The sequence below is a fragment of the Phalacrocorax carbo genome, chromosome 5 (assembly GCF_963921805.1).
Source record: "Phalacrocorax carbo chromosome 5, bPhaCar2.1, whole genome shotgun sequence".
NCBI classification, from domain to species: Eukaryota; Metazoa; Chordata; class Aves; order Suliformes; family Phalacrocoracidae; genus Phalacrocorax; species Phalacrocorax carbo.
Genome location: NC_087517.1, coordinates 61,860,667 through 61,872,877, shown reverse-complemented (window position 1 = coordinate 61,872,877; position 12,211 = coordinate 61,860,667). Strand labels below are relative to the sequence as shown.

Below are 12,211 nucleotides of genomic sequence, written 5' to 3'. Positions count from 1 at the left end.
TGCTCCTTCAGAGTTCAGTGGCATAGGAGGACAAGGGTTGCAAATTGCTCCTTGAAAAATGATCTCGACCAATTGCTACATATTTTTCAGCAACCAAACATGTTTCTAGTACAGAATAAACAAGATCCAGATTCAAAGTAATGTTACGACCCCCGCGGTAACCACCTTGTTGTTATGTGCTCATTAGCCTAAAACATCTGCTCCTTCCCTTTCTCCCATCCTCTCTGTCCTTTTGAAGATGATTGATGCAAGGAACAAAAAAAGACCTTCAAAAGGATAAAGGTGACCAGAAAAAGTAGAAAAAAACCCCACACCCCACTATGAAGTTAGCCTTGCATTGCACTGGGGCTTTTTTTTTTTTTTGCAAATACATAGAAGCAGAAGGAATTGTGGGCCACTGTTATTTCTTTGGCTACTTTTCAATTCTGCGTATCCTATACAAAAATATTGCTACAGAAATGTACAATTCCCTGTTCTTCATTCAGCCAGATTAATAGTGGCCAGTAGTACAGAAATTGAGAGCAATTACCTGATCTGAAACCAGTGGACATGTTTATCATTTGTGATCATAAAGTTTCAGTGTAATGAAAGTGCATCAGATATTTGATAAGATTACATAAATATTTTTAATATCTGATGCTTCATGCATGTGTCACAGAAACAATATATATCCTGCATTCCCAGGATGTTTTATCAAGAAATATTGGTTAAAATCAACCCAACAGAACATGGATAAAATTGTACCTTCCACATTCACAAATGTTTTCTTGCTTAACATTTCCATTGCAGAGAGTACATTTTTTGCAATGGATTGTGATGTGTTTGGTTTTACTGATTATAATCTCTCCCTGGAGAAATATCAGCTTACCTATACACTCAGTTTTGCCCCAGATACAGCATAAATGTGCTCCTGCAGACAACAGAAATTACATACACATATCAGAGAACAAAAAAGACCTTCTATTAAGATCAAATCCCTGGTCTTTCATTTTGGTGAGCATTGGATTCAGAACTTGTCTCTGCAGCTGAAATAGAAAATCAGTAAAATAGTGTCTCAGGCTTTTGGAAGAGAGACAGAAATAATCTTTGTACTGTCCATGCTAGTCTTTTTATCAGGAATTTCCCAAGAATGCTCAGCTAGAACATCCTTCAAGTAAATGACCTCCTTAATCACCGTGCTAAAATGTAAAAGATTTGGGAAGTGTGGTGATATTTTCATCAAGAATGTTATTGTATGAAATTCTTTTGTTAAGGAATTGTGAATTAACTTGTTTTCCTTGCTCAAATGCTGAGGTTTCATTTATTTGAGCACTGCCTTTAAAGCAGCTGTTAAGAAAACAATAGGACCACTCAGCTAAAATAAAATAATATAATTAAAATGTAAATCACTGCTGACACCAAAGTGTATTTAAAAGCAGCTGCAGTGAATAAGATGGTTGAATTTTAGTTCACAACAATGAACGGCATGCAGCCACCTGGGACCAATAATGCTGGATGATTTATTGTAGAAGAAACGTGCAGAACAAATCAGCAGAAGTGTGGACCTGAAAGCAGAAAAAAGAAACTATGAATGTTTAAGGCTTTTTGTAAGTTCTTGTGGAGCCATAGGAAGTAGTGTTTAAGAGGACAGTCTTTCAGAAAGGCAGGTACAATCAGGACTGTATTTCTGATCAGCAAGCGAAAGGTATTCAGAAAGGTTTAAAAGTCTGTGTATCTGGGTAAGGTGCAACGAACTACATGTAAAACAGGTGGAAAGAAAAAAAAAAATCTTAATTCCTTCAGTAGTCTAATCATATCTTATAAAGTGTTAAATTCAGAGTCACCTAGCCATGCTTATAATAATTAGCACCTTCCTTCAAAAGCAGTCATAACTTTTATATAATTCAGTTATTTCAGAATAAACTAACATTATTCATTAATAATATCTGCACTTGCAAACGTTCTTGCCTGTTGTACAGAGCAACTCTGACTCAGAAAATTAATAATTGGTAAGGTGTAAGCCTATAAGCAATTGGGTCCTTTTCAGATCTTTGTGTAAAAAAGAGGCTTGTTTTCATCTATAAAGCGAGCAGAACATTTTGAGGAAATTGAAGCTGGGTGGTAAAGAGCATTAAACCGTGGCTCAGTAGTACTGGGTTTTGTTCCCAAAGTTTTCACAGGTGTTTGTCTGACAGAAGGGGGGTTTCCAGGAAGAGATAATGCTAAAATTCAAGATAATTCTAAAGTTTGAACACTGAATATGTTTAATCATACAGCTGTGTGGTGGGGAGGAGATAGGCCATGTGAGACAGCAGGAACTGTTCATAAGCAGAGAGTACTGGATCTTAGTTCACAGGCTTTGAAAATATTTTGTAGGTTTTCCTGACCATCAGAATATATCTCACTGGAGATTTGATTTCCCTTTTTCTTGACTCTGTGATTTCTTTCTAGGGCATAATATATTTTCTTTTTTATTTTATTGGCATATTTCCTGTGAAATGTTATGACTTCTGTTTGGTTTTTGGTACAGCAGGTAGCACTGTACAAAGTCTGTTGGTGCACAGAAAACTTAGTTTTGACGTTACAATTGTCAAGACTGGATGGAGTGGAAAAAGGTCATTTGCTCTCTGACTGGAGTAGAGATGGATGAGGCTGAATTAGTAGTTTCAGAGAATTTTTTTTGATGGGTGATATACTTTTTTCCAAGCATAGATTTTAATGTAATAATTCCAGAAAAGGATATGCTATAACAAGCTTCTAGTTTTGTAGAGGTATTGGGAAAAGGAATTGTTCAAAATTGTCATCTCTCTTCCTTACACAAGTGCCCTCATTTATAAGCCTATTAGGTCAGGTGCATATTGGAAAGACACACATTTGCTCTTCAGAGCCAACTGTGTGCCCACTAAGGGCCTGGTTTATAGCATGCCTTTTAGGCTGGCTTTACATGGGTTTTGGTTTTGTGAAAGATGTGGTTTGAGCCATAGATTTTCTTTATCTGTTTGTTAGTTAATACAAAGTTCACGTAGTTAATGTATTTCACAGACAGCTTGATCATGCTTGCTGGATTAATTGTTTTAACCAGAAATTCAAATTGACAGTCCAGATTGTAGAAGGTGCCGTGTTTGTATGTAATTACTTAGATTATCAAAGGTAGATCATCAAGCAATTCAGTATTGTAGAGACAGCTGGGTGTCCCCACCTTTACCTGTGGATTAGCAGGTGTCACTTCTTCAGAGTTACAGATAAGACTAGTGGTGGTATGATTGTCAGTCTGACTTCTTGCAAGGCATGTCATTGTATCATCGTAATGCTGGAAGTCAGTGAACGCTCTTGGAAAAAAAGTTCTGAGCTGTAAGCGGTTTATTTGGTCTGCTAACTTTGCCATAGTTTCTGAGTGTTTATGATGGTGCAAATGATTTACAGGAGAGCTCTAGAACGTAATTATTGTTTAAAAGCATTTTTAAATCCCTTGAGGCAAGGTGCCGTGAAAATACAAAGTGCTATTAATTGGCTCATCAGACTTTAGAGAATGCCACAGTAATTGCATATTTAATAGTCTTTCAGTAGTTACTGTGATGCAACAGCTCAGCAATTCTGTTGTAAGCGAACATTTCAATCGGTTTCTTTTAGTGTAAAATTGCAGTGTCCAGAGAAGGCAAGATGGAATGACCCTGTGAATTTTGCATTATTTTGCATTAGAAACATGAATGCTAAAAACATTCATCCTGATTAGCCAAAAGATGATGTATCTTTAAAGTTACTCCAGTGAATAGAGTCCAAGCACTGGCTTTGTGATGAGACATGGCATTTACCATGCTTTGCTGCTCTGATTATTAACCGCTTTGGAAGTTTGCTCTGCAATAACAGAGCAGCTTTAGTCTCTTTAGAGATTAGTAAAAAGAAAACACCCTAATTTTATTTTAAGGGATAGTAAATGATTTTAATAAAGTGGCTTAACACCTGGAATTAAGACTTCAGTGGGGACCAGTCTGGCCTGCTACGTTTGTACAAATAAAGTAGGGAATGATGTCTGTGTTCAGTGTTCTTCTGGAAATCCCCCAGCAGGAGTCTGGTACGAGGTGAGACTCAAGGGAGAGGAAAAAAAGGATGAAGGAAAATAAATATCTGTACAGTATCCCTGATTTAAAAGAACTGAGCACAGTTCTAATACTGTACAATTCTGAGTACAGAGTTACTAGAAAAGAATGGAATACAAATGATATGATCACAACAGAAATATGGGCTTTTCTGCTGGAATGAGAAGTATGCTTTTTTTGGCTCTGAACATGTCATGGAATATTCAAAACGCCTGTTTCATGGCATAATAATGCATTGTGACATTTCATGATAACATGACTAACAACTAAACTCTAAAATTTAAATCTAACTTCAGCACATAAGCTTTAGAGATAAGTACAGAAATAGGTCATTGTGCATATAATTTCAAAACAACCGTGGGAAATAGCACGGGATGTACATCACAATAAGCATGTTTAGCATTACACTCAGGTACACAGCTTTAAAGTGTGTCCTTACCGGTTAGTGGTACCTTACAGCTAAAATGAAAATCCTGACCTCACTGCAATGATTGTTTCTCATTATTTTCTTATTTTTGGAATTAATATTGTGGCAAGCAACTACAGTGCAGTATGGTGAATACCTTATTTTAGAGTGCAAGCCTCCATTTATGTTCCTTAATTTAGAGCTATTCTGATCATAAAATAACTACATGAACAGTACACTCAGCAATTTGATGTCCTAGGGACTTGCCAGAGGACTTTAGAGATGCTCTTAAGACTAACACATTTCTTCATGTCAGACTTATTACAGAGACAACATCACCCATCTATCTCTGATTCCTGTAGCTTTGTGGCTACAGGGTTTAATTCTTATTTCTCTGTTCTATTTTTGCTGTTCTAAGTAAGCAATTAAAACTAAAACAATACTTTCTACAGTGGAATTAAGAGCCCTTCTCTGGTATGTAAATTACATCAATTGCACATGTCACTCTAACAGCAGCTCTTACTCTTTTCAAAGCTGTAAGTCTTATAAAATTCTTTTTCTAATATTATTTCTGCTCAATGGCACATGTAAAGTAGAGCCATATTAACTGATATAATGGTCATAGAATCATTAAGGTTGGAAAAGACCTCTAGGATCATCAAGTCCAACTGTCAACCCAACACCACCATGTCTCCTAAACCATGCCCTGAAGTGCCACGTCTACATGTCTTTTAACTACCTCCAGGGACAGCGACTCCACCACCTCTCTGGGCAGCCTGTGCCAACCCCTGACCACTCTTTCAGTAAACAAGTTTTTCCTAATATCCAATCTAAACCTCCCCTGAAGATATCTGCAGTTCTTTAAGCAACAAGTACTGTGGGCACCAGGTAGGGAGATAACCTTCATCTGACCTCCCACACTGTTCTAAGGGAGGAGTTAGTGCTAAATACCTTACAAGAAAAAAAATTATAATAGCATTTCCCAGCTGCTTAACTGCTGGAGAGCCAGAGTGAACCATCAGGGATGGGAGACAATGTTACTTAGCTTGGGCCCCTAAAATTTCTAAGAAGGAGCAAGGAAACTTTTCTGGGTCAGTCTCAGTTTCTAGATTTGCCTCCATGTAACACCTACCTAAACAAGACCTTTCTAAATCCATACAAATCCACCACGGAGAACAGGACAAGAGAATTCCTTGTCTGAGAAAAACAAAAGATATCCACTCCCCTAAAAGCTAATCCTACTCTCAGGATGGGTAGGCAGTGAAGTCAGTTTCCTTCTCTGTCTGTCTGTCCTGACTTACAGGAGTGCAGAAACAAAGATGAGGCAAAAAATTAAAATACACAAGCAGAAGCAGGGATATCAGACTGGAGCCGCTATCTGTGGAGGGCTACATAGATAGTCCTTTGCTTCACACAGTGTAGTCTGAGCTGTTTTTCAAAGGGAAGGGAGTTGCAAGGAAAGGAGATGGTAAAGGCAGACCCTGATGGGAAAAACAGCAACATCTCCATTCCCTGGAGAAATCTCTGACATGCCTCTTAAAACCCTGCTCTCGTAAGTCCTGTCACAGATTGAGATTATTTTATCCAAAGTCTGAGACAAGTGTGTTTTGGTCATTAAATTCTGAGACAGGTTAATGTCAAAGCATAAACCATGAGACTACACAGTGCCAGAGGAATGGCCCACAAGGGCAGCAACCTGTTTGTCACGGCAATGGCTGAAAGTGCATGGGGGAACAAAGAAATATGAAACTGATTTCTCTAAAAGAATGCTCCTTTCCAGACTAAAGAAAATATAAATCATGACAGTATCCTCAATTCCTTAATTTGTTTAAAGGCTACATTTTTGGTTGGGGTTTTTGTTGGTGTTTGTTTGTTTTGTTTTGTTTTGTTATGATTTTTTGTTGGGTTTTGGTTTCTTTGTTTTTTGAAGGAATGGTAAAGCGTGGCTTAGACACAACATCTTTACTAAAGGGAAGTTAAGGTTTTGTGATTGCCTCTGTAGAGCAGTTAAAGCACATTTAGAATATTTATATTGTACATTCTGAGTGAAAAAAAAAAAAACCCAAACCAACATTGATTTGTCAAAATGCTATCAAGGGTCAGGAAAGCTCACCTCCTGAGCTAATTTGCTGGTCTTATTTAAAATCACCTTCTATTATCTGAATAAGTATTTCTCCTACATTCAAGCTACTACATTTGGCTAATGTCTGAGAGAAGCAGCTGGATGAATAATCGTGATACTTGGAGTCTTACTGCCAGCATCTACCGGAAGACAGAACTGTTCTCTGTCCCTCTCCTCTGGGCTGTTTCTCAGAGCAGACCCAGCCTTCCTCTGAGGTTTTCTGCTGATATTTAAGCAGCTGAGACTCACTTATATTTAGCATCCCAAAGAACTTTCTCAATGCTTTCATCCCTGAGAGTTTTGAAATCTGAGCAAAAAATGCTGTAGTTACCCGAATATGAATCTGACGAGTGAACCTACTGCTTTAAAACACTTTTATCATCTCCAGTGAATGCAGGTTTTGTCTTGCTGCTTGCAGGTTGCCATTCAGTTGCATACGTCTGCTTTATTATACACAGAATGCCTTGGTATGTTGGATTGTTTGGGGTTCCCCTCCCCCCCCCATTTCTTTTCTGGTGTGCTCACCTTTTCTAGATCAATTATGAGTTTAAAATAACGGTAGCTTTATAGCACTTAGATACAGGTTTAAAGGCTAGTTTAGTCTAAAAGATTGATGAATTTGGAAAAGTTAAGACAGAAGGAAGACAAAAGGGTATGTATTGGATAAACCTGTTAAGCAGAAGGTGGTAGTTACACTAGTTATGGTCAGCTTCAAAATCTAGTTTAATCCCCTAGTTTAAAAAGTAGCCATTCTTAAGTGTAGTAAAAAGATCTTCCCTTGTTTTTGACAAAGTAATTTAGGATCCCAAAATATTTCAGTAGTCCCAAAGACAGCAAAGCATTCTACGTAGAAAGAAGCAAAATGTGCGGTAGAAAATCAACATGCACTCAAGAAGTAGATTCACAAGAGAGGTCCTTTTCCTACAGAATCTGCTCAGCCACAGAAAATGAGAGCTCAGATACTCAGAGCATACCTAGGGCTCATTAACACACACTGTTTAGCTTTATACTATGCAGAAATGAATTATTGCTTTATTGGGACACCCTAGATTATGTAACTGCACCTTAATGGAAATAAAATAGAGCATATGATTTCCACTGTTGCCATTAGCAACAGTTCAGTTATTAATTTCAGCCTACATTCCCCTCCTGAAACAACCACTTCATTGAAAGAAAACCCTATGGGACAGGTAATGCAGAAGGTTGTTGATGCAAAGCGGATCAGTGCTTTTGGGATATATGCTAAGAGTAACAATGAACATACTTCTTTTTGCATCCCACCTTACTAATTTTTAAGAAAATAAGGAATTATAATTCCTATAATTCCCTTTTAAAAGCTTCTTTTTTAAACACGCATTGTCAGCTAGCATCGTGCAGTCACCATCTTGAAATTGTACCTTTAACACTTATTTCCATATTTTCTGGAAAATATGGACAATATCCACCTTTTGGGAAAATTTGCAGCCTGATTATCTAACAGGTGTTTCTTTGTAAAAGTGAACACCACATTGCTAGATATCCAGTTCAGGAAAGCTTTCCTGTATAGCACAGCGGTTAAGCTGGGACTGTCTGAAGTACTCAGTTACTTGCTCTTCTGAAACGGGACCTGATCAGTGAGTAACTGGATTGGATTTGGATTTGGATTTGGATTTGGATTCAGGACTGGATTTAAATGCCCATCTTTTCTTCCATTTGTCTTCAGTTGCACCCCAACTGTATTTCTTTATCTATCTGTGGCCTCAAATTGTGCTTTTGTAATTGAGTGGATTTTATTAAAAGCCTGGAAATTCCCCCAAGACTTTCATATTTGGGGAACTGAAAACCACAGATTTTATATTCTCTAAATGTCATTACCTACTTTTTGAAGAAAAGAAATAAGACTTTTTAATTAAAGAAACAGCTATTTGTGCAGGGAAAATTTGAATTTGTATGTACCATGATCAAATAATGAATTCCATTCAGGCATATTCGTATTTCTTGTAATATGTGTGGTTTTCTCAGCTGCCACAAAATCGCTATCATAAACACAGAGGAGTCAAAATAAAATGGGCAAACACAATCCTGGTATATTTCCACTGCTGGAAATGTTTTCTTGGTGTTGCTTAAAGTAACTCCAAATCTGTGCTACTGGCTTTAAGTATAATCTTCCTGAATCTAAGTCAGCCATAGAATTAAACAGAATTTAGTTGTCATCAAATGGTAGAGATAAGTCTTTGTCTTTAATTATGGGCTTTTTTTTTTTCCTTCCAAATTAAGTAATTTGTGACTAAAAGCTTAACCTTTTGAAAAATGCTCTTTTCTATGAACTGGAAATAAGCAGCTTCTGCACGTTCTTTCATCAAAAAGTCTCTTCATGTTAAAAAGAACTGTATCTCAGCACTGAGGCCTAGGGCAACTTCAGCAACCTCTTTGGCTGCACCCACAGGAAAACAGATGTGTTGCATGATGTATTGCCAGCTCACGATAGTACCCTTGCAAGTAAGATTTTGTAATGGCCATGCTGAGAGTAATGGGAAGCTTCTGACATGCTCCATAGAAAAGAGAAATCCTCAGAAACCTGGGCATGCTAGTTCTGACATTGTAACATTTTGACACTCCATCATTTTGCAAATGAGCTAGTTTTCTTTTTCAAAATCTAACAGTTTCATTACTTGGGAATCATTGCTTCCCAGCCAAGTACATAAACGGTGACAAGACAACTTGCAACATACAACAGTGAAACATCCTAGTTCTTTTTGCCATATTTTGACGTGAATTTGAGAGTTTGTTTACTTCAAAAATCAAAGCAAGACTTTGGAAATACGAAGAGGAAAGAAAAATGGGTACAAATGTAATATAGCAAGCCTTAAGAAAATGTTAACTAAAATCCATAAAAATCATGTGGTGTTTTATGCCTCTACTGTAAATTTTGTGCAATTGGGTTATTCAAGGCAGTTGGGTTGTATCAACTACTTGTATATTATCAATTCGTGGGTTTCTCTTCCAGCATTTCATTTCCTCTCAGTTTCTACCATCTGCCAATAAACTATAGCTAAAGAGGTTGGCCAGCAAATCCAACCATGCTGTCTTATCTATCTATAGATTGTTCACGAGACTGTGAACTTGTGTGGTTGATAGCATCTGTTTGCCTGGGCTGTTTAAGTTATCACATTCCCTTAAAAACATGGACATCACCTGGAGAGGCTGGAGGCAGAGGAAGGTGGCTGCTATTCTGGAGTAACTCTCTGAGTCTGCTCCCTGCGGGAGCCTGGAGAGGTGAAGGCTGGTGGCACCACGAGTTCTTTATTGTACAAAATAGCTACTCAGGTATCTGTCTGCCTATTAGTGCATGTAGAAGTAAACAGTGTAGGTGTTATGGTTTTTATTTAAAATCTATTTCTATAATTAATAATTAAAAATTTATATTTTAATTATAAATAAAATAGTTATCTATTATAATTATAAATTATTGTATATTATATATCTGCATGATAGAGACGACTGCATAATTAAAATATCAGTCTGGAATAACAATGATTTCACTCAAGTTGCAGCTTAATTCTGTGTAATTGCCAAGGAGCTCTAGGTATCAAAAATGCTTGCTTTCATTCCAGGCCCATCAGAACTCTGGATTCTGCATCTTTTTATCTTGGTTATTGTTCAGGAAGTGGCCATGAATTGAGCTCTTGCATCTGAATTTTCACCTCCCTTAAAAATTTCAGGGCTGTCTGAAATTACGATACTCTGTTCCTTGTTTCCTTCCCTCTTCACTTACTACTAAACTATTAATCATGGTTCATCCGCTCTTGGTATGCATTTTCAATTCGAATAGCACATGTTAAAATGCTTTCAGACACGAGTGATTTGGATTTTACTGACATAATTATTGGCTTCTATTAGCTAAGCTGTGTATCATTTTAATAAATGCAACATCTATGCTCATAACAGTTTCTTTAGGATGTACGACGCAGTTGAATTTTGAAAGCAAATGTGTTCTCAAGACAAGTAAATGAAGATATGGCTGGCTAGAAAGTCTTAGGATGTTGAAATAAGGGAAATTAAAAATTAAGACAAATTCCATTGACAGGTAAAGACAAATAATGTCTTTTAACTTCAGATTTTTCACTTCATTCACTTAATCGGTTTCCTTTTAAATCACTTTGAGGGGAAAGCTGGCTTTTCAACTTTTGAAGGCATGGAGGTAAGAAGAAGGTTGCCATAGATGAACCTAGATGTGATGCATCTCTCCTGCATGGAGCGTGTCTCTGCTTGGTGCTGCCCAGCCCAGTGGGGAGGCTGGGAGACGGTTGTGCTGGCAGCTCAGCCTGCTGCTGTTCACCCAGGGCCTGCCCTGGTGAATCTGCCTGCTGGCATAGCTCTGCTTCGTGCTCTTTGATTGTTCCCTTTCATCCTAAAATTCTCTTTATTCAAACTATATTGGTAGTATGGGAGTTCAATTAAATCTTTTTATACTTACTTGCATTTATAGAGTCAGGCTTTCAGCTGTATTAGCTCAAGACATTAAATGTAGTCCAGGCTTTGGCAAGGCATCTGTATTTTTAAAAAGGATTTTCAAGAGATGGCTTATCCATACACTCAGGTTGAGGGAGAGGTCATGCCACATATGTGTTCCCAAGACTGAAAACCTTGTGTGTTACAGAGAGGGACCATCAGTGCTGTAATTACCTTGCTTTGCTAAAAAGGAGAAGTCAGAAAATATTGAGAGTAATAGAAACAACCATTGAATATTGTTTTCCTTAAACAGGGGTATATATGGACTAGAGCTAGTCTGGGGTATCAGAACTATTGCTATCAAGCAGGAAATTGCACTATTATCACTAAACTGAAAGGTCAGCTCTGTTGGAAGTGTCAATTACTGGTAATGTATGAGGTGGGTTTCTTAGTCTAATTGGGAAATATTTTTAAAAGACAGTAGAAATCACATGAGTGAGTTGTGAACTTTGTGTTCCTCTAGGCGAATTAGTGAGAAATCCTAAGGGAGATGGTGAAAATGCTTCTAAAATAGCATGATAGATATCTTTTGGGCATCAGAGCCGTGTTAACGGTCTCCTGCCTTTGTTCTGGGTTTATTGTACCAATATAAAGTTTAAAATTGCTGATGCAGAAATTCCTACAGACTTCAGGAAATAATCTTTGTACAATGCTTTGCCACACTGTGGGCTTCCATAGGTGGGTGCTATATTTCACCCTGTAATTTTTATGTGAGTAAATGGAGAGAAAAGAGAAAGTGTTATCAATGGCTTTACTTGGAGGAGATTGCAGTGCATCCACCATGGACTCTTTACATCCCTACGTATATGGGGATAATAAATAATATATCATACATGCTTACAGGGTGCGTTAGATTGCCTAGAGCAGCAGCCTCTAGTCTTTGCCTGCCTCTTGGCCCATGGATCTGTAATGTATTAAGAGCAATTTTTCTGCCTTTGGTTGCTTTAACCTGTTAAGTTCCTCTGGCCACAAGGATTGTCAAAGCATCACAAAATCAACAGCCCAAGATATATTTTTTTGCTAATAAACTACTACATGTGGACTAACAGCCCAGGATACAGCACAGTTATCCTTCTGTGATAGTGTTACCAGAACAAACTCTGGTTGGATTGGTTT

The 12,211-nt window shown here is 37.6% G+C and overlaps 1 protein-coding gene across 1 annotated transcript in view; it reads left to right on the top strand.

Moving 5' to 3' along the window:
* Nucleotides 1–12,211, top strand: part of SPON1 (spondin 1) — a 205,465-nt gene that overhangs the window by 157,559 nt on the left and 35,695 nt on the right. The gene's annotated exons all lie outside the window — the stretch shown is intronic.